The sequence below is a fragment of the Stegostoma tigrinum genome, unplaced genomic scaffold (assembly GCF_030684315.1).
Source record: "Stegostoma tigrinum isolate sSteTig4 unplaced genomic scaffold, sSteTig4.hap1 scaffold_68, whole genome shotgun sequence".
Taxonomy (NCBI): Eukaryota; Metazoa; Chordata; class Chondrichthyes; order Orectolobiformes; family Stegostomatidae; genus Stegostoma; species Stegostoma tigrinum.
In genome coordinates, this window is record NW_026728622.1 from 2,062,286 (window position 1) to 2,085,568 (window position 23,283).

The following is a 23,283-nucleotide window of genomic DNA, read 5'->3' on the forward strand; positions in this document are numbered from 1 at the left end:
GTGAGCGGGTCAGGGCTGCGGGGGCCGGTCCCTGTGAGCGGGTCAGGGCTGCGGGGGCCGGTCCCTGTGAGCGGGTCAGGGCTGCGGGGGGCAAGTCGCTGAGAGCGGGTCAGGGCTGCGGGGGGCAAGTCGCTGTGAGCGGGTAAGGCCTGCGGGGGGCAAGTCGCTGTGAGCGGGTAAGGGCTGCGGGGGGCAAGTCGCTGTGAGCGGGAGAGGGCTGCGGGGGGCAAATCCCTGTCAGCACGACAGGGCTGCAGGGGCCAGTCCCTGTGAGCGGGTCGGGCTGCGGCGGCCAGTCCCTGTGAGCGGCTCAGGGCTGCGGGGGCCAGTCCCTGTGAGCGGGACAGGGCTGCGGGGGCCTGTCCCCTGAGCGGGACATGGATGCGGGGGCCAGTCCCTGTGAGCGGGACAGGGCTGCGGGGGCCAGTCCCTGTGAGCGGGACAGGGCTGCGGGGGCCAGTCCCTGTGAGCGGGACAGGGCTGCGGGGGACAGTCCCTGTGAGAGAGTCAGGGCTGCGGGGGACAGTCCCTGTGAGTGGGTCAGGGCTGCGGGGGACAGTCCCTGTCAGCGGGTCAGGGCTGCGGGGGACAGTCCCTGTGAGCGGGACAGGGCTGCGGGGGACAGTCCCTGTGAGCGGGACAGGGCTGCGGGGGCCAGTCCCTGTGAGCGGGACAGGGCTGCGGGGGCCAGTCCCTGTGAGCGGGACAGGGCTGCGGGGGCCAGTCCCTGTGAGCGGGACAGGGCTGCGGGGGCCAGTCCCTGTGAGCGGGACAGGGCTGCGGGGGCCAGTCCCTGTGAGCGGGACAGGGCTGCGGGGGCCAGTCCCTGTGAGCGGGACAGGGCTGCGGGGGCCAGTCCCTGTGAGCGGGACAGGGCTGCGGGGGCCAGTCCCTGTGAGCGGGTCAGGGCTGCGGAGGCCAGTCCCTGTGGCGGAACAGGGCTGCGGGGGCCAGTCCATGTCAGCGGGACAGGGCTGCGGGGGACAGTGCCTGTGAGCGGGACAGGTCTGCGGAGGCCAGTCCCTGTGATCGGGTGAGGGCTGCGGTGGCAAATAGCTGTCAGGGGGTCAGGGCTGCGGGGGCCAGTCCCTGTGAGCGGGTCAGGGCAGCGGGGGCCAGTCCCTGTGAGCGGGTCAGGGCTGCGGGGGCCAGTCCCTGTGAGCGGGTCAGGGCTGCGGGGGCCAGTCCCTGTGAGCGGGTCAGGGCTGCGGGGGCCAGTCCCTGTGAGCGGGTCAGGGCTGCGGGGGCCAGTCCCTGTGAGCGGGTCAGGGCTGCGGGGGCCAGTCCCTGTGAGCGGGTCAGGGCTGCGGGGGCCAGTCCCTGTGAGCGGGCGAGGGCTGCGGTGGCAAATAGCTGTCAGCGGGACGGGGCTGCGGGGGCCATTCCCTGTGAGCGGGTGAGGGCTGCGGTGGCAAATAGCTGTCAGGGGGTCAGGGCTGCGGGGGCCAGTCCCTGTGAACGGGTCTGGGCTGCGGTGGCAAATAGCTGTCAGGGGGTCAGGGCTGCGGGGGCCAGTCCCTGTGAGCGGGTCAGGGCTGCGGGGGACAGTCCCTGTGAGCGGGTCAGGGCTGCGGGGGACAGTCCCTGTGAGCGGGTCAGGGCAGCGGGGGCAAGTCCCTGTGAGCGGGTCAGGGCAGCGGGGGCCAGTCCCTGTGAGCGGGTCAGGGCTGCGGGGGACAGTCCCTGTGAGCGGGTCAGGGCTGCGGGGGTCAGTCCCTGTGGCGGGACAGGGCTGCGGGGGCCAGTCCATGTCAGCGGGACAGGGCTGCGGGGGACAGTGCCTGTGATCGGGTCATGGCTGCGGGGGCCAGTCCCTGTGAGCGGGACAGGGCTGCGGGGGCAAATCGCTGTCAGCGGGTCAGGGCTGCGGGGGCAAATCGCTGTGAGCGGGTCAGGGGTGCGGTGGCAAATAGCTGTCAGCGGGTCAGTGGTGCGGGAGACAGGGCTGCGGTGGCAAATAGCTGTCAGCGGGTCAGGGGTGCGGGGGACAGTCCCTGTGAGCGGGACAGGGCTTCGGTGGCAATTAGCTGTCAGCGGGTCAGGGGTGCGGGGGACAGTCCCTGCGAGCGGGTCAGGGGTGCGGGGGACAGTCCCTGTGACCGGCTCAGGGCTGCAGGGGACAGTCCCTGTGAGCGCGTCAGGGCTGCGGGGGGCAAGTCGCTGTGAGCGGGTCAGGGCTGCGGGGGGCAAGTCGCTGTGAGCGGGTCAGGGCTGCGGGGGGCCAGTCCCTGTGAGCGGGTCAGGGCTGCAGGGGGCCAGTCCCTGTGAGCGGGTCAGGACTGCAGGGGGCCAGTCCCGGTGCGCGGTTCAGGGCTGCGGGGGCCAGTCCCTGTCAGCGGGACAGTACTGCGGAGTAAATCGCTGTGAGCGGGTCGGGACTGCAGGGGGCAAGTTGCTGTGAGCGGGTCAGGGCTGCGGGACCCAGTCCCTGTGAGCGGGTCAGGGCTGCGGGACCCAGTCCCTGTGAGCGGGACAGGGCTGCGGGACCCAGTCCCTGTCAGAGGGTCAGGGCTGCAGGGGCAAGTCGCTGTGAGCGGGTCAGGGCTTCGGGGCCCAGGCCGCTGTGAGCGGGTCAGGCCTGCGGGGCCCGGTCCCTGGAAACGGGTCAGGGCAGCGGCGGCAAGCCGCTTCGAGCGGGTTAGGGCGGTGGGGGCAGGCCGCTGCGAGCGGGTCTGGGCTGCGGGGGCAATACGCTGTGAGCGGGACAGCGCTGATGGGGCCAAGCCGCTGTGAGCGGGTCAAGGCGGCGGGGCCCAGTCCATCCAGCGGGTGAGGAGGGCGGGGGCAGGTCGCTGCGAGCGGGTCAGGGCGGCGGGGGCCCGTCCCTGTGAGCGGGACACGACTGCGGGGAGGCAATACCATGTGAGCGGGACAGGGCTGCGGGGCCCAGTCCGCTGTGAGCGGGACACGGCTGCGTGGGCCAGTCCCTGTGAGCGGGACACGGCTGCAGGGGGCAATACGCTGTGAGCGGGTCAGGGCTGCGGAACCCAGTCCCTGTGAGCGGGTCAGGGCTACTAGGCCCAGGCCGCTGTGAGCGGCTCACGGCTGCGGGGCCCAGTCCCTGTCAGCGGGTCAGGGCGGCGGGGGCAGGCCGCTGTGAGTGGGTCAAGGCGCAGGGGTCAGGCCGCTGTGAGCGGGACAGGGCTGCGGGGCCCAGGCCACGCTGAGTGGGTCAGGGAGCAGGGGGCAAGCCGCTGTGAGCGGGTCAGGGCGGCGGGGCCCAGGCCGCTGCAAGCGGGTCAGGGCGGCGGGGGCAGGCCGCTGCGAGCCTGTCAGGGCGGCGGGGGCAGGCCGCTGCGAGCGGGTCAGGGCGCCGGGGCCCAGTCACTGCCAGCGGGTCAGGACTGAGGGGGCAGGCCGCTGTGAGCGGGTCAGGACTGCAGGGGGCAATACGCTGTGAGCGGGTCAGGGCTTCGGGGCCCAGGCCGCTGTTAGCAAGTCAGGGCGGCGGGGCCTGGTCCCTGTCAGGGCGACAGGGCTGCGGGGGCCAGTCCGGGAGCGGGTCAGGGCTGCGGGGGACAGTCCCTGTGAGTGGGACAGGGCTGCGGGGGGCATTACGCAGTCAGCGGGACACGGCTGCGGGGGTCAGTCACTGTGAGCGGGACAGGGCTGTGGGGGGCAGTACGCTGTGAGCGGGACAGGACTGCGGGGGGCAAGTCGCTGTGAGCGGGACACGGCGCGGGGGCCCGTCCCTGTGAGCGGGTCAGGGCGGCGGGGGCAGGGCGCTGCGAGCGGGTCAGGGCGGCGGGGCCCAGGCCGCAGCAAGCGGGTCAGGGCAGCGGAGCCAGAGTCCCTGTGAGCGGAACACGGCTGCGGGGGGCAGTACGCTGTGAACGGGTCAGGGCTGCGGGGCCCAGGCCGCGGTGAGTGGGTCAGGGCGGCGGGGGCAGGCCGCTGCGAGCCTGTCAGGGCAGCGGGGGCAGGCCGTTGTGAGCGGGTCAGGGCTTCGGGGCCCAGGCCGCTGTTAGCAAGTCAGGGCGGCGGGGCCTGGTCCCTGTCAGGGCGTCAGGGATGCGGGGGACAGTCCCTGTGAGGGGGTCAGGGGTGTGGGGACCAGACCCTGTAAGCGGGACACGGCTGCGGGGGGCAGTACAATGTGAGCGGGTCAGGACTGCTGGGGGCCAGGCCCTGTGAGCGGGTCAGTGCTGCGGGGGGCAATACCAAGTGAGCGGGACAGGGCTGCGGGGCCCAGTCCGCTGTGAGCGGGACACGGCTGCGGGGGGCCGTACGCTCTGAGCGGGTCAGGGGTGCAGGGCCCAGTCCCTGTGAGCGGGTCAGGGCTGCAGGGCCCAGTCCCTGTGAGCGGGTCAGGGCTGCAGGGCCCAGTCCCTGTGAGCGGGTCAGGGCTGCAGGGCCCAGTCCCTGTGAGCGGGTCAGGGCTGCAGGGCCCAGTCCCTGTGAGCGGGTCAGGGCTGCAGGGCCCAGTCCCTGTGAGCGGGTCAGGGCTGCGGGGCCCAGTCCCTGTGAGCGGGTCAGGGCTGCGGGGGCCAGACCCTGTGAGCGGGACAGGGCTGCAGGGGGGCAGTGAGTTGTGAGCGGGACAGGACTGCTGAGGGCCAGTCCCTGTTAGTGAGCCACAGCTACGGGGGTCAGTCCCTGTGAGCGGGTCAGGGCTGCGGGGGCCAGTCGCTGTGAGCAGATCAGGGCTTTTGGGGCCAGTTTCTGTGAGCAGGACACGGCTGCGGGGGGCAGTACGCTGTGAGCAGGTCAGGGCTGCGGGGGCCAGACCCTGTGAGCGGGACAGGGCTGCAGGGGGGCAGTGCGCTGTGAGCGGGACAGGACTGCTGAGGGCCAGTCCCTGTTAGTGAGCCACAGCTACGGGGGTCAGTCCCTGTGAGCGGGTCAGGGCTGCGGGGGCCAGTCGCTGTGAGCAGATCAGGGCTTTTGGGGCCAGTTTCTGTGAGCAGGACACGGCTGCGGGGGGCAGTACGCTGTGAGCAGGTCAGGGCTGCGGGGGCCAGACCCTGTGAGCGGGACAGGGCTGCAGGGGGGCAGTGCGCTGTGAGCGGGACAGGACTGCTGAGGGCCAGTCCCTGTTAGTGAGCCACAGCTACGGGGGGCAGTCCCTGTGAGCGGGTCAGGGCTGCGGGGGCCAGTCGCTGTGAGCAGATCAGGGCTTTTGGGCCAGTTTCTGTGAGCAGGACACGGCTGCGGGGGGCAGTACGCTGTGAGCAGGTCAGGGCTGCGGGGGCAAGTCCCTGTTAGTGGGTTAGGGCTGCGGGCGCCAGTCGCTGTGAGCGGGACATGGCTGCAGGGTCAGTACGCTGTGAGCGGGTCAGGGCTCCGAGGGCCAGACCCTGTAAGCGGGACACGGCTGCCGGGGGCAGTACGCTGTGAGCGGGACAGGACTGCTGGGGACAAGTCACTGTGAGCAGGACACGGCTGCGGGGGGCAGTACGCTGTGAGCGGGTCAGGGCTGCGGGCGCCCGTCCCTCTGAGCGGGACACGGCTGCGGGGGGCAATACCATGTGAGCGGGACAGGGCTGCGGCTCCAATCCGCTGTGAGTAGGACAGGGCTGCGGGGGCCAGTCCCTGGCTGCGGGACAGGACGGCGGGGGACAAGTCGCTGTGACCGGGTCATGGCTGCAAGGGCCAGTCCCTGTGAGCGGGTCAGGGCTGCGGGGGCAAGTCACGATGAGCGGGTCAGGGCTGCGGGGGCAAGTCACGATGAGCGCTCAGGGCTCCGGGCTCCAGTCCCTGTGAGTGGGACACGGCTGCGGGGGCCAGGACGCTGTGTGCGGGACAGGGCTGCAGGGCCCAGGCCCTGTGAGCGGGACACGTCTGCGGGGGGCAGTACGCGGTGAGCGGGACAGGACTGCGGGGTGCAAGTCGCTGTGAGCGGGTCATGGCTGCGGGGGCAGGTCCCTGTCAGCGGGTCAGGGCTGCTGGGGGCAGTACGCTGTGAGCGGGACATGGCTGCGGGGCCAGTCCCTGTGAGCTCCAGCTCCAGTTCCCTAACGCGGTTTTCAAGGAGCTGGAGTTGGGTGCACTTCCCGCAGATGTGGTCAGCAGGGACACTAGTGGTGACCCTTACCTCCCACATTCTGCAGGAGGAGCATTCAACTGCCCTGACCTCCGTTCCCATTATTCTAAATTCCCAAAGAGACTGTTTAAAATATAGAATAAAAAATAAACTAGTTACCTTCGGTCGCACAGAAACTTTTTTTTTTGCTTCGAGGAGGAGGATGGGTGGGAGACACTACCCGAGTCGTGTTTCGGGTAATGCAACCAACACAAATATATTCATATAAATATTATATATATGTAATATATAAAATATTATATGTATAAATATTATATACACAAATATAAATTAGTACATATATTTTCTCATGAGGTTTACCCATGCAACGAATTAAGTGACTATGTAGAGTGTTTAAAGGAGTTTAAATTGCTTACTCCCTGTGCACAATGTCCACGAGCATTCATCAAATGCCACTTTAAACAGAAACACATGAGTTAACCACAATAATAGTGAAAACAATGCAAGGTCCAATGGCTGGAATATTGAACTCTCATGTTAATGAAATAATAACTTACAACTAGCAGCAGCTAACCACTATTTCACAATACACAGTTCGAATGAGAAACACTCCACTTTCCATAGTGGAGAACAAATTTAAAACAACCATTGATCCAACTTTGTCCACGAAGACATTCTACGAATTCGGGAAATGTTTTCTGTGTGGTGTATTCCTGATGAAGTTGATGCTAATAATGAAGCATCATTTCACTGAACTCTTGAACTTCCTGGTACGGTCACAGCCAGGAAACGTACAGATTTATCACCAATGCAGCACAGCAGGACAAGAAATGAGAACCGTGACGATTCCAGCTGCTTCAGCAAGTGGAATAGTCAAACCCCAGAATAAAACCTGCCTCGCTCGATCTTTTTCCCCTTTGTCAAACCTTGTGGTCTTTCACTGAAACATAAGCACATCAGACTACAGATTAGATTTTACCAATAAAACAGAAGTTTATTACATTGAAGAAATAAAATAAACCAAAATATCAAATATAGCAGTTTCAAAAATTTCAGAACACATTGCAAAAGAAAGTTACCCATGAGAACTTTCCCCTTGACTACTCACAAACTTAAGCTTAGCCTTCCTCAGTTTTTTCACAGTCTGCAGAATTCAAACAAAATACTCGGGGTCTGAAAGATTCACAAATAATAACCCTTACTCTGAGACAACTTATTCCTTTAACTGTTCTAAACAATCGCCTTTTCTGGAGAGACTGTGCTTAATTCTGAAGTCAATGCTTAACAAACAGAGCTTGCAGTACAGAAACAGGCTCATGATGTTATCTATGTTTCACACAAGACTCTTTCTACCCCTTTTTAACCCTACCATCCCCTTTACCTCATGTGCTCCTCTGGCTTCCTCTTAAAAGTATCTGTGCTATCATTTCAGCCACTCTTCCTGGTTCAAATTTTAACCACTTTCTGGGCAAAGTTGCTTCTCCTGAGTTTCCTGTTAGATTTATTAGTGGCTATGTAGCATCTATATGAATAAAACATTCTTCTATCTGGTCTCAAGAATGAAGCTCCAATAATAGAATTACGAGGTGTGAAGATTTGATAGAGTATAAAACTTGTGCTCTTTCCCCAACATTTTCCACTGAGGAATGAACAAGGAGAGTTCAAGAGCATCCCTGTCACATCCATTGATCAGGAGACTAAAATATCCATTAAACATTCAGTCGGCATTCCACAGCAGTAACACTGATCATATTGTAGTATTCCTCAGAGAGTTTCATGACTGATTCACTGAGAAGCAATCTTGGCTGAGGTTTCTCAGTGGATATTATTCAGAATAAAGCAACATGTTGCCTTCGGCTGTATTGGAAAGCTGCTGGTAATGGAACTGTTGAAAGCATTCACACCTTTTCTGGATCCATCTTTTATTCCTGTACTTATCTCATTGCTACACTTTTTGTGCTTTACAAAAGCATTTCCTTTGTCATTTAAAACAATGCAGTCTCTGTCTCTGTAACTTCTATCTCTGTCTAATTTTACATTGTTGCATTTTTCTTGACTCATTCACAAGATGAGGGCGTCACCGGTCAGGCAGCATTTATTGCCCATCCCTTATTGCCCGGAGGGCAGTTAAGAGTCAACCACATTGCTGTGGGTCTGGAGTCACATGTAGGGCAGACCAGGTAAGGAATGCAGTTTTCTTTCCTAAAGGACATCAGTGAACCTAGACAGGTTTTTCCAACAATCGACAATGGATTCACGGCCATCATTAGATTGTTAATTCCAAATATTTATTGAATTCAAATTCTACCATCTGCCGTGGTGGGTTTCGAACCCAGGTCCCCAAAACATTACTTGGGTTTCTGGATTAACAGTCCAGCGATAATATCACTAGACCATCACCCCTCCTCCAACTTTTAGCTGCCTAGGCCCGAATCTCTGGAATTCCCTTCCCATGCCCCTCCATTTTCACTCTTTCCTCCTGAAAGCTGCCTTTTTGGCAATACTTTATGTCACTTGTCCTAATAACTACCGATTTGTAATTAAATACACTCAGTGTGGATTTGTTCACGGGTGATCACGTCTGGGTAGTACAACAGCAAAATACTGCAAATGCTGGCAATCTAAAGTAAGACCAAAACACGCTGGAAATATTCAGCACAATGGACCTATCTTTGGACTTCTGATGGCAGGTTAATGAAACATTAATTCTGTTTCTCTGTCCACAGACGCTGCCAGACCTTCTGAGCAGTTCTGGGATTTTCTGATTTCATTTGTGTCTGATGAACTTGATTCTATATTTGAATTTCATGATTCATAGAATCCCTACAGGGTGCAAGCAGGCGATTCATCCCATCAAGTCAACACCAACCCTCCAAACAGCGTCCCAGCCAACACATCCCCTATCCTATCCCTGTAACCCTTCATCTCCAATGGCTAATCCACCTAATCTACACGTCCCTGCACACTATGGGTAATTTCGCATAGGCAATTTAGCATGGCCAATCCACCTACCCTCCACATCTTTGGACTGTGGAAGGAAACCAGAGCACCTGGAGGAAGCCCACACAGACATGGTGAGAGTGTGCAAACTCCGCACAGACAGTCTCCTGAGGCTGGAATCAAACCCTGATCCCTGGTGCTGTGAGTCAGCAGTTCTAACCACAGAGTCACTATGCCGCACCAATTTGAATTGGTGTTAAAGAGGGTCAAGGAGAGTAGAGCATTTGATGCAGCTTACGGAGGTTTCAAGGTGGCTTTGGACTAGTTCACACATGATGAATTGGTCAAAACAGAAGGTGGTGATGGAATCTGAGGGAAAGTAGCAAATGGAACAAAATAAACTCAGTGACTGCAGACAAAGGGTAATGCTCACTGTAGTTGTAGTTGAAAGGTCATTTCTATTGGGATTCCACAGGGTTCAGTATTGGGTCCTTTCCCTTTCATGGTAGATAGCAAAGAAGCAAACTTAAGTGCAGGGGGCACCATTAAAAATTTGCAGATGATAGACTAAAAATGAGTGCATGGTTGATAAAGAGGAAGAAAGCTGCAGACTTGGAATATAGTAACAATGGGCTGATCGGTTAACAGAAAGGGACAAATAGAATTTAATCTGCCGGAATGTGCAGTAAGGCATTTGGGGAGGGCAAACTAGTCAATAGGATACACAATAAATGATACAATACTGATCAGCTTAGAGGCACAGCGTATGTTTCCAGATACTGGGGGGGAGCAATGAGCAGCACATGGTTTGCAACTCTATCAGCTACAAGTTCCCCTCCAAGTCATACTCTCAACTCAACTGGGGTCAGAACCAAGTATAATCTATCCTAGAAATGGAGACTGTTCAGAGGGGCTAAGGAAATAAGCTATTTTTGTGAAAGGGTGTAGTTAGTGAAACTTCCAGAGCTGGAATGTCTGGGGAGAACCGTGTGGATTAGTAAAACACTGAGGAAGTCTAAACTCTCAGTTGTGTGAATGGTGAAGGAGGAAGACCCCACAATTTGAGGGACAGAAACTGAGCAGAAGCAGTTAAATCTAACATGCAGATTTGATAGAGAAAGAAAACCGCTCCAGATTGTTAAGTAACTGTAAAGTGACTGTTTTAGGGAGTACATGGGATGCTGTTTTGTTGTGTTTTGCAACCTTTCAAACTGTGTTATATAGTTAGTTTGGTTTGCTTTATTGTATTTTACTTTCTTGAGTGCAATGAACTGTTTTATTGTTAAAACCAAATGTGCAGCTTTGTGTGCTTATGTTTCAGTGAAAGGCTGCCACACTAAATTGAAGAAAAATTGATAATCAAGTCAGATTTCATTCTCGGATGTGGCCTGGCTTGTAACAACAGCAGCTGGAATCATAGCACCAGCAAAAGAAGAATAAATGAAAAAACTTTGTTGGGAGCAGACTGTATAGTTTTCGACATTGTAGAAGAGAAAGAGGACTAACAGAGGTGCTTCTGATCCGGAAGGGAAACAACCAGTGATTCTGTTGTGCACATTATTTGCCCAAAGACAAGCATTGAATACAAGTTAATTGTGCCCTTGGACACAGCACTGTTTTAGTAGGATATGAAATTTCACTTTAGAATCCATTTTCACTCGCAAATATTGATGGGGAGCACTATTTAATAAAGTGAATTTCTTCAACATCTTCAGAGCTGCATGTTTATCATTCGTATACATGGGAAATCTCAAATTCATTTTGCAGTTACATGAAAATAATGTACAAGGAAAGGAATTTAAACTCAGTATTTTGCACTTCAATTGAGCACAGGCCTTACTCATAAAAATCTCATCTCCTGAATCCCTCTCCAGAATTGATTAACAATGGATACTATATTCATTACAGACAGTATAGGAGATTTTCCGTGTTGTAGCCCATTCCGAAATCTAGGCAAAGCTTCTTGGCGCCTCGCTGCAGGAGTTAAAGATCTGGGGAAATTGCTACATCTTACATCCCTGCCTAGGGGATGCTTCAACATCATTTCCTAAGATAACCACATGTCCATATACATGTTTTCATATTGGGGAGGTCTAAACAGGACACAAACACCTCCAAGGGTATGCCAGCTGACGCCTACATTGAAAGCGTAATACTGAGAATGCTGGAAATCTGAAATAACAGCAAGCGCTGGAGAAACTCAACAGGCCTGGCAGAATTTATGGAGAGAAAAAGGCCGAATTTTACTGTCAGCTATACATCAGTGACTAATACTATTTATTTCAGAGGAAAGGTGACCGGACCTGAAGCCTTAACTTTGATTTCTCTTCACAAATGCTGCCCAGACCGGCTGAGCTTTTTCAGCAACTTCTGTTTTTTGTCTCTTATTTACAGCATCCACAGTTCTTTTGGTTTTTAACACTATTTATTTCTTGAGTTGTAAGGTTTTTGGATTTAAGTTCTTGCCCACTGAGGTGAAAGCTATATCTAGCCCATGTAGTATGGTAGTAAAGGGATGGTGCACTGACTGTGGGGCTGCCTTATGGATGTGTGGTTAAACATTAAACATTCAGTAGGCATTCCACAGCAGTAACACTGATCATATTGTAGTATTCCTCAGAGAGTTTCATGACTGATTCACTGAGAAGCAATCTTGGCTGAGGTTTCAGAATAAAGCAACATGTTGCCTTCGGCTGTATTGGAAAGCTGCTGGTAATGGAACTGTTGAAAGCATTCACACCTTTTCTGGATCCATCTTTTATTCCTGTACTTATCTCATTGCTACACTTTTTGCGCTTTACAAAAGCATTTCCTTTGTCATTTAAAACAATGCAGTCTCTGTCTCTGTAACTTCTATCTCTTGTTTAGAACAGTTAAAGTATTTTGTTAGAATTCTGCAGACTATGAAAATACTGAGGAAGGCTAAGCTTTAAGTTTGTGAGTAGTCAAGGGGAAAGTTCTCATGGGTAACTTTCTTTTGCAATGTGTTCTGAAATTTTTGAAACTGCTATATTTGATATTTTGGTTTATTTTATTTCTTCAATGTAATAAACTTCTGTTTTATTGGTAAAATCTAATCTGTAGTCTGATGTGCTTATGTTTCAGTGAAAGACCACGAGGTTTGACAAAGGGGAAAAAGATCTAGCGAGGCAGGTTTTATTCTGGGGTTTGACTATTCCACTTGCTGAAGCAGCTGGAATCGTAACAATTCTCATTTCTTGTCCTGCTGTGCTGCATTGGTGATAAATCTGTACCTTTGTTTGCTCTCCCAGGTGGAAGTAAAAAAAATCACATGGTATTCTTTAGAGGAAAAACAGGTGAGATCTCACTGGAATCAACATTGCTAAAAGTGATTATCAGGTCATTATCACATTACAGTTTGTGGGAGCTCATGCAAGTAAATTTACTGTTTGTAGGAACTTATGTAAATACATTCTCTATGTTACAGCAGTGACTACACTTTGTCTGTTTCAAAGCACTTTGGTTTGTCCTTATTGGGGAATATCAATCAAGTCTGAATCCTATTTATGTGTGTTTGGAACTAGGTCAGTGAGTTATAAATGTTCAGTTTAATTTTATGCTTAAAGCAATAATTAATTAACTACCGGATTATCCATTCCCCTTTCCCAATTTAACATAGAAACAGAGAAAATTGGACTGGGAGTAGGCCATTCAGTTCTTGAGCCTGCTCCACCATAAAATATGAGCATGCCTGCTCATTGCTGTTCCTGCTTTCTCCCCATATTCTTTGATCTCTTTAGCTCGAAGAACAATATCTAACTCTGTCTTAAAAATATTCAATGATAGAAAATTCCACTGGCTCACCATTCTCTTGGCGAAGACATTTCTCCTCATCTTCGTTCTACTGTGCATCCTTAGTCTGTGACCTTTGGTTCTGCAATCTCCAGTCATGAGGAACACCCTTCTTCACTTACTCTCTCTGATACTCTCCAGCTGTGTGACTTGAATCCACAACCTTTTGACTCAATGGTGATATTTCTACTAAGCCAATACAGTAACAATGGAATCTGTCATGTACCTTCACATCACAGCTATTTCTTTTCTCCATGACTTCATCTTGATTGGCAGCTTGTAAACAGTCAGCACCATACAATACTAGCATAGTAAGTGGCTCCTTACACTCAGAATAGAGAATCTCGAATGAGGATGCAAGTAGATGCCTTAAAGTGGATGCTCCAACTGGAATCTACAAGATACAGTGCAGTAACGCAACAACATTTCTTCAAAGGTTTCTCCAGAACCCACAACATCGACCAACCAGCAGGGCAAGGACAGCAGGCACATGGGGGCATCACTTCTCAGTTTCCCTCCAATCTTCGGATGTACACACAATCCTGACATGAAAATGTTGCCATTCCATCATCTTTACTGATTGAGAATTCTGCAGCTCCCTCCTTATCATCGCTTTGGGAATACTGTGGTTTTGGAAGGCAGCTCAGGAGCATCTGCTCATGAGCAATTAATGCTGGCCCCGTATCAGTGATGCCCACATTCAATAAATAAATAATATTTTAAAAAGAGGCATTCAGAATGAATCACCTCTCTTGCCACCCACTTTGCCATTTGTGTTTCTAGGCCAACCCAAGCAGCACAAGGAAAGCAAGATGCTCTGAGGCAGGAGGAATGAAGTATTTTAAAATGGGAAATATTTGCAGTGGTGCAGAGAAAAGACTGGGAAGTGGGGCAGATCAGAAATCTCTTTCCGCCAGTCAACCCAGGCATAATGGATTGAATGGACTCATTCTGTGCTGTACAATTTTAATGATTTTAACCATTGTGGAAAGTGGATGGCAAAGCACAAAGCCATCTATACAAAGTCTAAGTGCTTCAACAAGCAGCTAGGCTGCCACGTTACTTTCTGATTTATTGTGCAATTCCATTTCTTTGGTTTAATAGCTTTTTTAAAAAATAAATCTGTATGTACTTACAATGTGTTCTGCAAAACCCACAGCAATTGCTATTCGCCTTCCTTGAAGTTATAAGCAGTTTTACGACAAGGTACGAGAGGCAAGCAAAATCAATAAGGCCATACAAAGCAACCAATTCTGTTCAGGCCAGCATTCATTTCCTCAATCTGAATACACCTTTTACTTTCCCTCACCATGATACAGTACATTCCACATGCACCCACAAAAAAACTATTCATTTCCTGAGTTAGATGCTATAACACTTAAAAGACACTGAGAATCGTACATGAACAGGAAAGATTTGGAGAGTTATGGACCAGGAGCAGGCAGGTGGGACTAGTTTAGCTCGAAAATATGTTTGGCACGGGCTGGTTTGACTGAAGAGTCTGTTTCCATGCTGTATGATTCTATGACTCTGTTTCTCAAGCAGTTCTCAGAAATATTATAAAAAGATTGAATCTAAAATGAGAAGAACAAAAGGTACTCATATACTCCTTTTTCCTCTCTCCAAGTTTAATAAGTGACACCCAGAAAAAAAGAGTCACAATTTTGGCTATTTGATCTGAGCTTACAAGCTAAGAGATTCTGGACAGCAGCAGGAAGAGGGGTCAACCTATGTGCAGTTGGATGATGGATGTTAGAACGGAATATAGGAACATGTCATTTGAGAGCAACAGAAAGCCATTCAGCCCTTTAACTCTGCTCCACCATTCAGTGGCTGATCTGCTTGTGGACTCAAGCCCCTCTGTCCCTTTTCCCCAAGCCCTCGTCTCCCACATCTATCAAAAAACCATCTAACTCAACCTAGAATAAAGTCAATGGTACAGCCGCCAATACTTTTTGGGGAAGAGAATTCCACAGGCCCATACCCCTCTGAAGGAAATCCTCCTTGTCTCCATCATAGAAAGAAGACCTCCTGTTCTTAAATTGTACCCCTTTTTTTGAGATTCCCTCACGAGAGGAAACATTTTCCCTGTACACAATGTATCAAGTCCCCTCAGGATTTTATATATTGCCATAGGATCAATTCTCATTCTTCTAAGTTCCAACTGGTACAGATCCAACCTTTCCTCACAGGAGAACCCTATCTTCCCAGGAACAGGTCACAGAGTGGTGTCACAGAATGGCTGCCAACAAACCACAACCGATGTATGAGGGTGGCATAAGACAGACAGAATTGGCACACCATGACAGCAGGTCTCCTGGCAGGAGCGGCTACAAGCAGCAGCTTAATAAGAAGGTGCACTCACTATCTACTGGCAAGTTTCTGAAAATTTGCTCCGAGTGAGTGAATGAGAGCAGGCTGCACAGTGTGGTGTTTACACCATTTTCCTTTCACTCACTATACAGATCAATCATTGGATATGAACCCTTTGAAGAGCAGGTGTGCATGCTGGAATGGATAGAGATAGAGGAAGCTGATGTGCTGAAAATTTTGTCAAACATTAACATTGACAAGTCGCCAGGCCAGGACCAGATTTGTCCTCGGCTGCTTTGGGAAGCGAGAAATGCAATTGCTTCGCCACTTGCGAAGATCTTTGCATCCTCGCTCTCCACTGGAGTCGTACCTGAGGACTGGAGAGAGGCAAATGTCATTCCTCTCTTCAAGAAAGGAAATAGGGAAATCCCCGGCAATTATAGACCAGTAAGTCTCACGTCTGTCGTCTGCAAGGTGTTAGAAAGGATTCTGAGGGATAAGATTTATGACCATCTGGAAGAGCATGGCTTGATCAAATACAGTCAACACGGCTTTGTGAGGGGTAGGTCATGCCTTACAAACCTTATCGAGTTTTTTGAGGATGTGACTAGAAAAGTTGATGAGGGTCGAGCTGTGGATGTGGTGTATATGGATTTCAGTAAGGCATTTGATAAGGTTCCCCATGGTAGGCTCATTCAGAAGGTCAGGAGGAATGGGATACAGGGGAACTTAGCTGCTTGGATACAGAATTGGCTGGCCAACAGAAGACAGCGAGTGGTAGTAGAAGGAAAATATTCTGCCTGGAAGTCAGTGGTGAGTGGGGTTCCACAGGGCTCTGTCCTTGGGCCTCTACTGTTTGTAATTTTTATTAATGACTTGGATGAGGGGATTGAAGGATGGGTCAGCAAGTTTGCAGACAACACAAAGGTCGGAGGTGTCGTTGACAGTGTAGAGGGCTGTTGTAGGCTGCAGCGGGACATTGACAGGATGCAGAGATGGGCTGAGAGGTGGCAGATGGAGTTCAACCTGGATACATGCGAGGTGATGCATTTTGGAAGGTCGAATTTGAAAGCTGAGTACAGGATTAACGATAGGGTTCTTGGCAGTGTGGAGGAACAGAGGGATCTTGGTGTGCAGATACATAGATCCCTTAAAATGGCCACCCAAGTGGACAGGGTTGTGAAGAAAGCATATGGTGTTTTGGCTTTCATTAACAGGGGGATTGAGTTTAAGAGTCGTGAGATCTTGTTGCAGCTCTATAAAACTTTGGTTAGACCGCACTTGGAATACTGCGTCCAGTTCTGGGCGCCCTATTATAGGAAAGATGTGGACGCTTTGGAGAGGGTTCAGAGGAGGTTTACCAGGATGCTGCCTGGACTGGAGGGCTTATCTTATCAAGAGAGGTTGACTGAGCTCGGTCTCTTTTCATTGGAGAAAAGGAGGAGGAGAGGGGACCTAATTGAGGTATACAAGATAATGAGAGGCATAGATAGAGTTGATAGCCAGAGGCTATTTCCCAGGGCAGAAATGGCTAGCACGAGGGGTCATAGTTTTAAGCTGGTTGGTGGAAAGTATAGAGGGGATGTCAGAGGCAGGTTCTTTACGCAGAGAGTTGAGAGAGCATGGAATGCGTTGCCAGCAGCAGTTGTGGAAGCAAGGTCATTGGGGTCATTTAAGAGACTGCTGGACATGTATATGGTCACAGAAATTTGAGGGTGCATACATGAGGATCAATGGTCGGCACAACATTGTGGGCTGAAGGGCCTGTTCTGTGCTGTACTGTTCTATGTTCTATGTTCTATATTAGCTGCAGCTCAGTGGGTTTCACTCCAACCGTTAAGACAGAATGTCATTGTTCAAGTCAGGATCTATAGACCTGAGAAGAAAATCTAGGCTAACATACCCAGTGCTCCATTGTTGGAGGTGCTGACCTTTGGATGATACCATTCGAACCAACACTCTACCCATTGAAATTGTGGCTTCAGGTGTCTAGTTGTTAAATACTCGTATTCCCTCTCAGGTAATGTAATGCCTCTGTTGTCAAGCAGAGTTATCCTGGTGTTTTGGTCAATACTAAGCTCTGAACTGATATTACTGAAGGGGTTTTCTGGTCACTGTGATGTTGCCGTTTGTGAGATCTCACTGTGCACAAATGGACTGCCGTGTTTCCACATTACGACAGTGACTCCAATTCTCAACTATTCTCTTGGCCAGAAGTTGTTTGGGATATCCTAAAGCTGTGAAATGCACAATGTTAAGAAAGAAAGCCTTCTCTTTCTTCCCTTTCATGGCCTCAGGACATTCCAAAGCACTTTACAGCCAATGAAGTATTTTGGCAGTCATCAGTTGGTAATACAGAACTTGAAAAAATACATTTTGTTTATCCTTTTCATCTTGCACTTATTGGGGCAATTTGCAAGAAGTGAAGGGAAAAGCTGTACACAAAGAGAGTGCTGATTCATTTGGAAGTGGAACCACATCAATATTTAGGAACAGGTACAGCAAATGGTTGAAGTAAAGATGAATAAAGCAATTACAGTGGACTCTGAGGTGTTTCCACAGGGAAAACACCAGGACTCACTTCTTATTTACTATAATAGTTGATCCTTTTACATTCTATTTGATGTGAATTGTCCTGTTAAGTGCAAGTTGAAAAACTGTAGCAATATATGCCTTTTCTCAGCAGTATTCATATTTTGGAAGTGTAGTCACTATTGCAATGTCAGGAAATGCAGTCGTCAATTTAGGCACAGCAAGCTGCTACAGTTAACAAAGCAATAGTGAGAAAAATTTATTCCCTCCACCATTGATGGGAAGTAGCAGCTGTGCACATCATCTACAAAATCCCCTGCATAAATTCACTTCGGCTCTTTAGAAACCAACACTTTCATAAATACTACCATCTAGAAGGATAAGGGCAGCAAATTTGTGGGAATACCACCACCTGCAAGTTGCCCTCCAAGCCATGGTTCAAGAAGGCAGCTCACCAACACCTTGTCAAGGGCAGCTATGAGTGGGCAATAAATACTGGCCAGCCAGCAGCAGCTCCATTCTAAGAATGAATACAAAAAAAACCCAGGTGATTTATTCAGTGCCAGTTCTTCCTTTCTTTAATGACTATTTAAAGTCTCGATTGATGGTATAACTAAAGCAGCACAAGCCCTTGTTTCCAACTGCTGCATCAAACACATAGAGTTCAAAACGTGCAACCAGAATTAATGACTGAACAGGCAGCCAAGTCAATATTTAGGAATAGGTTAAGCAAGTGGTCAAAGTAAGGATGAATAAAGCATTCACTGGAACAGAGTGGGCACATGGGATTAAGACTCATGTCCATGTAGAGGGTAAAATCTTTATACAAAAACGTTGGTTAGAGTGAGTGGCAACTGTTTGCCTTTATTCACGTCTTTAATGGATTCTAAGGCATGTCTCAGAAACTGATACTGCAATAACAAGTAGATAGTAGCAAGGGGAAGAGGTAGGTTTTCATCAGACTGATGTTCTATGTCATTAGCGAACTTCTGGAAGAGCTTTACATTCTACTTCAATATTCAAAGGGGAGACCAAAACCTCTCCAAAGTAACGCCACTGATTATATCAAATGATTATATCAAATATCACAAGGTACACACACACACAGTATCCATATTGTAATTTCCACGTCATTTTCATTGTGATTGTGTTGAAGGTCAAAAGGCATGGAATTGTCACAGCAAACCTCAAACTGCTGAAGTCTGGCAGAAATCCAAGAATCATCCCAACTGAAATAAAATGCACCTTTCAATCTGTAAAGACATGTTACAGCACAGGAGTTGACATAGGTGCAGTTGGAATTTTGAGTTTTATCATTAAGAGAATAAAAATGTCTCATCATTTTAATTTGTCATACCAACTTGCAGAGAAATCATGTACTACACATCTGGCACGATAGTAAAATAACAGTGGGACACATAGATGCTCTACAATAGCGATAACAAGGTGTACAGCTGGATGTACACAGCAGGCCAAGCAACATCAGAGGAGCAGGAAGGCTGATGTTTCAAGCCAAAACCCTTCTTCAGAAATCTTTGACATGATTTTGGAGTATCGTGGAAATTTGCAGCAATGGAAGGAGAGCATTTGGCCCAGCGCATCTTTGCCAGCCAAATTAAAACTATCAAGTTGAATCCTGTTTTCCAGCTCTTGGCCCTCGACATTAATGTTAGTTCAAATACAGATCCAAGTTATTTTTAAACTCTAGCAGCTTTTATGTCTTCAGTTGCAAAACTTTATGGACCCTCTCGACACTCTAAATATTTTGTCTCATCCTCTCCTAAAAACACTGCTTCGTGTTTTTGGCTGCCAACTAAGTGACCACAGTCTCAGCCAAGAAACCAATCAGTCAGTACCTTGTATTATCATGGGAGGTGGAGACAGAACACTGGGCTTAGCCAGGATCTGTACTTCCATTAGCATTGCACACACCACACAGAGTTCCCAATTTAATAAAGAAAAGTTCTAATTATGTGGATTATGCTGGCAAAGTCACCATTTTATTGCCCATTTTTATGAACTATTTGCTATACTACTTCAGAAGGCAAGTAAGGGTCAACTGCCTCAGGGCTGAATGACACAAGACTCTGGGTTCCCCACCTCTTTGACAAAAGCACAGAGGTGGGGAAGTCTGCCAAGCTCTGCAACCATCTGATGGGTTGATTGCTCCGCTTATACATGAAGATGTCCTGCCTCAGAGAGATTCAGGCCAGTAAGAGATTGGCAGCATTCCAGCATTGTACCAGCAGCACCACCAGAAGACGTGATCATTACTGGTATTGCACTTGGGACTTAGACAATTGTTCCAGATTCAGCTCACCAAGTGAGAAGAATTGGTAGGCCCTAGTGAGGATATGTTGGGGAGTTGGGGTGTTGTCAGAATTTTGAAGACTGGTGATAAGCAAGGCATTACATATGATCCTCTAATGGGAGCATGGGCTAATTTAGAAGAGACAGTCACCATCTGCCACCCCACCCTCAAACCCAGCCCCAACACAGCTACCTGCTGGGTATTTGGCGTTAGGCCTCTCCAGCCATTTAAATCCCAATGATACCGCACCCTCCCACCTCGACTTATTGTCTAATAACAACAGCATGTATGCATCTTGCATTGGTAAAAGTAAAATGTCTCACAATATTTCATAGGAGGAATGATCTAATCAAACGTGACACTGGCGATATCAACACAGGTAACCGCTCTGGTATTTTATAACCAATAATGTAAAGGAGAACATGGTCGGTGGGGGGGGGGGGGTGGTAAAGGAGTGGTGAGGTTTATGGAAGAAATTCCAGAGCTTAAGGCATTGTCAGCTGAAGGCATGGTCACCAATTATGGAGCACCAATAGACACGAAGACAGACTTTGTGAAGCATGGAGATTTTCATTATCTGTCCCAAGGAAAATATCATCATCACAGATATGATCATTATTGGTAAACATTGATACAGTGTTGCATTCAGTCAGTGAACTTAGAGAACCAATAGAGAGAAATCCAACAAATGCACAGGCCACGCATTCAAAATCTAAACTCAACAGGGATCATGAGGTCAAAGGGAGAGTCAACCCACAAAGGTTCTCAACACCAGAGAATAAGCCAGAAAATTACAAATCAAAGTACTGTGTGTGACATGATAAATCAGTAAGAAACTATTTTTAAAAGGGACATGGTGTCTTCTCCTGAAAGACTTCCACTGCATCCAACAATTGGAGTCTTGTAGAACACAACTACAGCAGCTCTTCATAACTGGATAGCAGAGCAGCGCATCTCCAGACTATGACAGAATCTCATCCTGGCAAATAATGCTTTTAGTTTATTCCATCATCCTTAATCACAATATGTTTTACTCATGTAGGAGCAAGTCACATCAAAATAAATTAACATTTTCCCACGATTTACTCGCAGTGTACCCTTCAAATCCCATTATTCTTTTATTTTTAACAAAATATCAGGAGTGAAGCTTTAGGCAAATATAGAACTGAATAAGATTCCCCCTCCCACATTGTGGCGTACATTATCAAGTTTCCAGTTAAGCGATACATAAATGTTTCAGAAATCCTCACTGTGCCTTGTTCGGAAAGGGTTGCCTTTTCCTCCTCCATGCAGCCAGGATAGCTGGGAGAGACATCACTCCTGCGTCTCAGACAATCTTTCCGAAAATACTGTTATTACTACATCATAGATCAGCCAGCTCGAGGTCTCCCCCGTTTAATCCTGGTTAATTTTAGAATTGAAATCTATCAATTAAAGCGTCTCCCAGCAAAACTGCTTCTCATTACCAGATCTGCAGCATCTATTGCTTTGTCATCAACAGGCACTTGTCAGCCCATCAATCAAGGGGTTAAATTTAAAATAGCCCCGGTTGTTTGGGGCGTGCGAGCCAGTGAGCATCCGGCAGTAAGGGAACAGCGTCAGAGGGCTGCAAGCTAACGGGGTCCGAATCATGTTGCCAAACCACTGCCCGGGTGTGGAGTCACTGCATTTGTCACATCCAAGTCCCCCCTCGCGTCTCTAGGCTCTCTTTGCAACACAGCAGCAACAACCTGCACAGAGTGGGTCAAACAAGATCTCCAGTTTGCACTTCCTCAGAAGCGAGACTCTGAGCTATTACCTTCTTGACAGCTTTCCACTAGAATTAGCTGTTTAACCATCTTAGTCACTGGCCTGATATTCTCTGGTCGGGCACTTTTTTTGCCGAAACAGAACAGTGCAAACCTCCAGAACCACCTTTCCCCTTATACGAACTGATTCTGTGCGTTGTATCTCAACCGTGGATTCGCTACAAACCATCTGTAATCTCTTGCCCGGTTGATAGGGAATCTAGGATTCCCAGTATTGACCTTATCTATCCTCAACGTCCAATCTGCGCTGTTAGGAGCAGAAAGCGCCGGCTTGTGAAGCTAAGGGATGCAGGGGAGCTGTCTGAGGGAGAGAGAACGCACTATTCAGGCTAATGCTACATTCCCACCGATTGCACTGTATCAAGAGTCACTAACAGCATCGGTCAAGATAGGAGAGCCCATATTGAACAACAGACCAAACTCCCTCCCCTCCTACTCCACAATAACAGGACATTTGCAAAACACACACACACACACAAAAAAACGCAGGCACATTCACATCAGCCAATGGAACGGTGTGTAAAGGGTACTCACTCGCTTTGCCTTGTTTCGGCCTTTGCAACAGCTTCTGCATTGCAGCTACATCTTCGGTTTTGACAGCTTGCAGTAATTCCTGATCTTTCTCCATGGCTTGTTGATGTGTGTGTGTGTGTGTGTGTTTATGTGCGTGTTTTTATATCCGATGCATCTTAGGTTTAGGAGCTGAAGCGAGAGAGACACACACACACACACACACACACACAGAGGGAGGAAGACTATGCCTGGCAGAGTGTGTGCATAGAGGCAGGGACAGGAGGAGAGCTACCGATGGGTGAAAGGCATAGACAGCCTCGTCTCTTGTATCACAAACCAAAACAGCTCTCTCTCCTAAAATAATAAAATGTGAGGCTGGATGAGCACAGCAGGCCAAGCAGTATCTCAGGAGCACAAAAGCTGACGTTTCGGGCCTAGACCCTTCATCAGAGAGGGGGACGGGGAGAGGGAACTGGAATAAATAGGGAGAGAGGGGGAGGCGGACCGAAGGTGGAGAGGAGAGAAAAGGTCAGTCCAGGGAAGACGGACAGGTCAAGGAGGTGGGATGAGGTTAGTAGGTAGCTGGGGGTGCGGCTTGGGGTGGGAGGAAGGGATGGCTGAGAGGAAGAACAGGTTAGGGAGGCAGAGACAGGTTGGACTGGTTTTGGGATGCAGTGGGTGGAGGGGAAGAGCTGGGCTGGTTGTGTGGTGCAGTGGGGGGAGGGGACGAACTGGGCTGGTTTAGGGATGCGGTGGGGGAAGGGGAGATTTAGCATCCCTAAACCAGCCCAGTTCGTCCCCTCTCCCCACTGCACCTCACAACCAGCCCAGCCCAGCTCTTCGCCCCCACCCACTGCATCCCAAAACCAGTCCAACCTGTCTCTGCCTCCCTAACCGGTTCTTCCTCTCACCCATCCCTTCCTCCCCCCGACAAGCCGCACCTCCATCGACCTACTAACCTCATCCCACCTCCTTGACCTGTCCGTCTTCCCTGGACTGACCTATCCCCTCCCTACCTCCCCACCTATCTTCTTTACTCTCCATCTTCGGTCCGCCTCCCCCTCTCTCCC

General features: G+C 50.1%; 1 long non-coding RNA gene across 1 annotated transcript in view; it reads right to left on the bottom strand.

The window, feature by feature from the left end:
• LOC132209154 (uncharacterized) overlaps positions 1-22,892 on the bottom strand; it is a 251,703-nt gene extending 228,811 nt beyond the window's left edge. Inside the window, exon 1 of the long non-coding RNA XR_009445246.1 lies at positions 22,235-22,892. This is a non-coding gene — a long non-coding RNA (uncharacterized LOC132209154). The remainder of the gene's footprint in view (positions 1-22,234) is intronic.
• Positions 22,893-23,283: the final 391 nt, after the last annotated feature.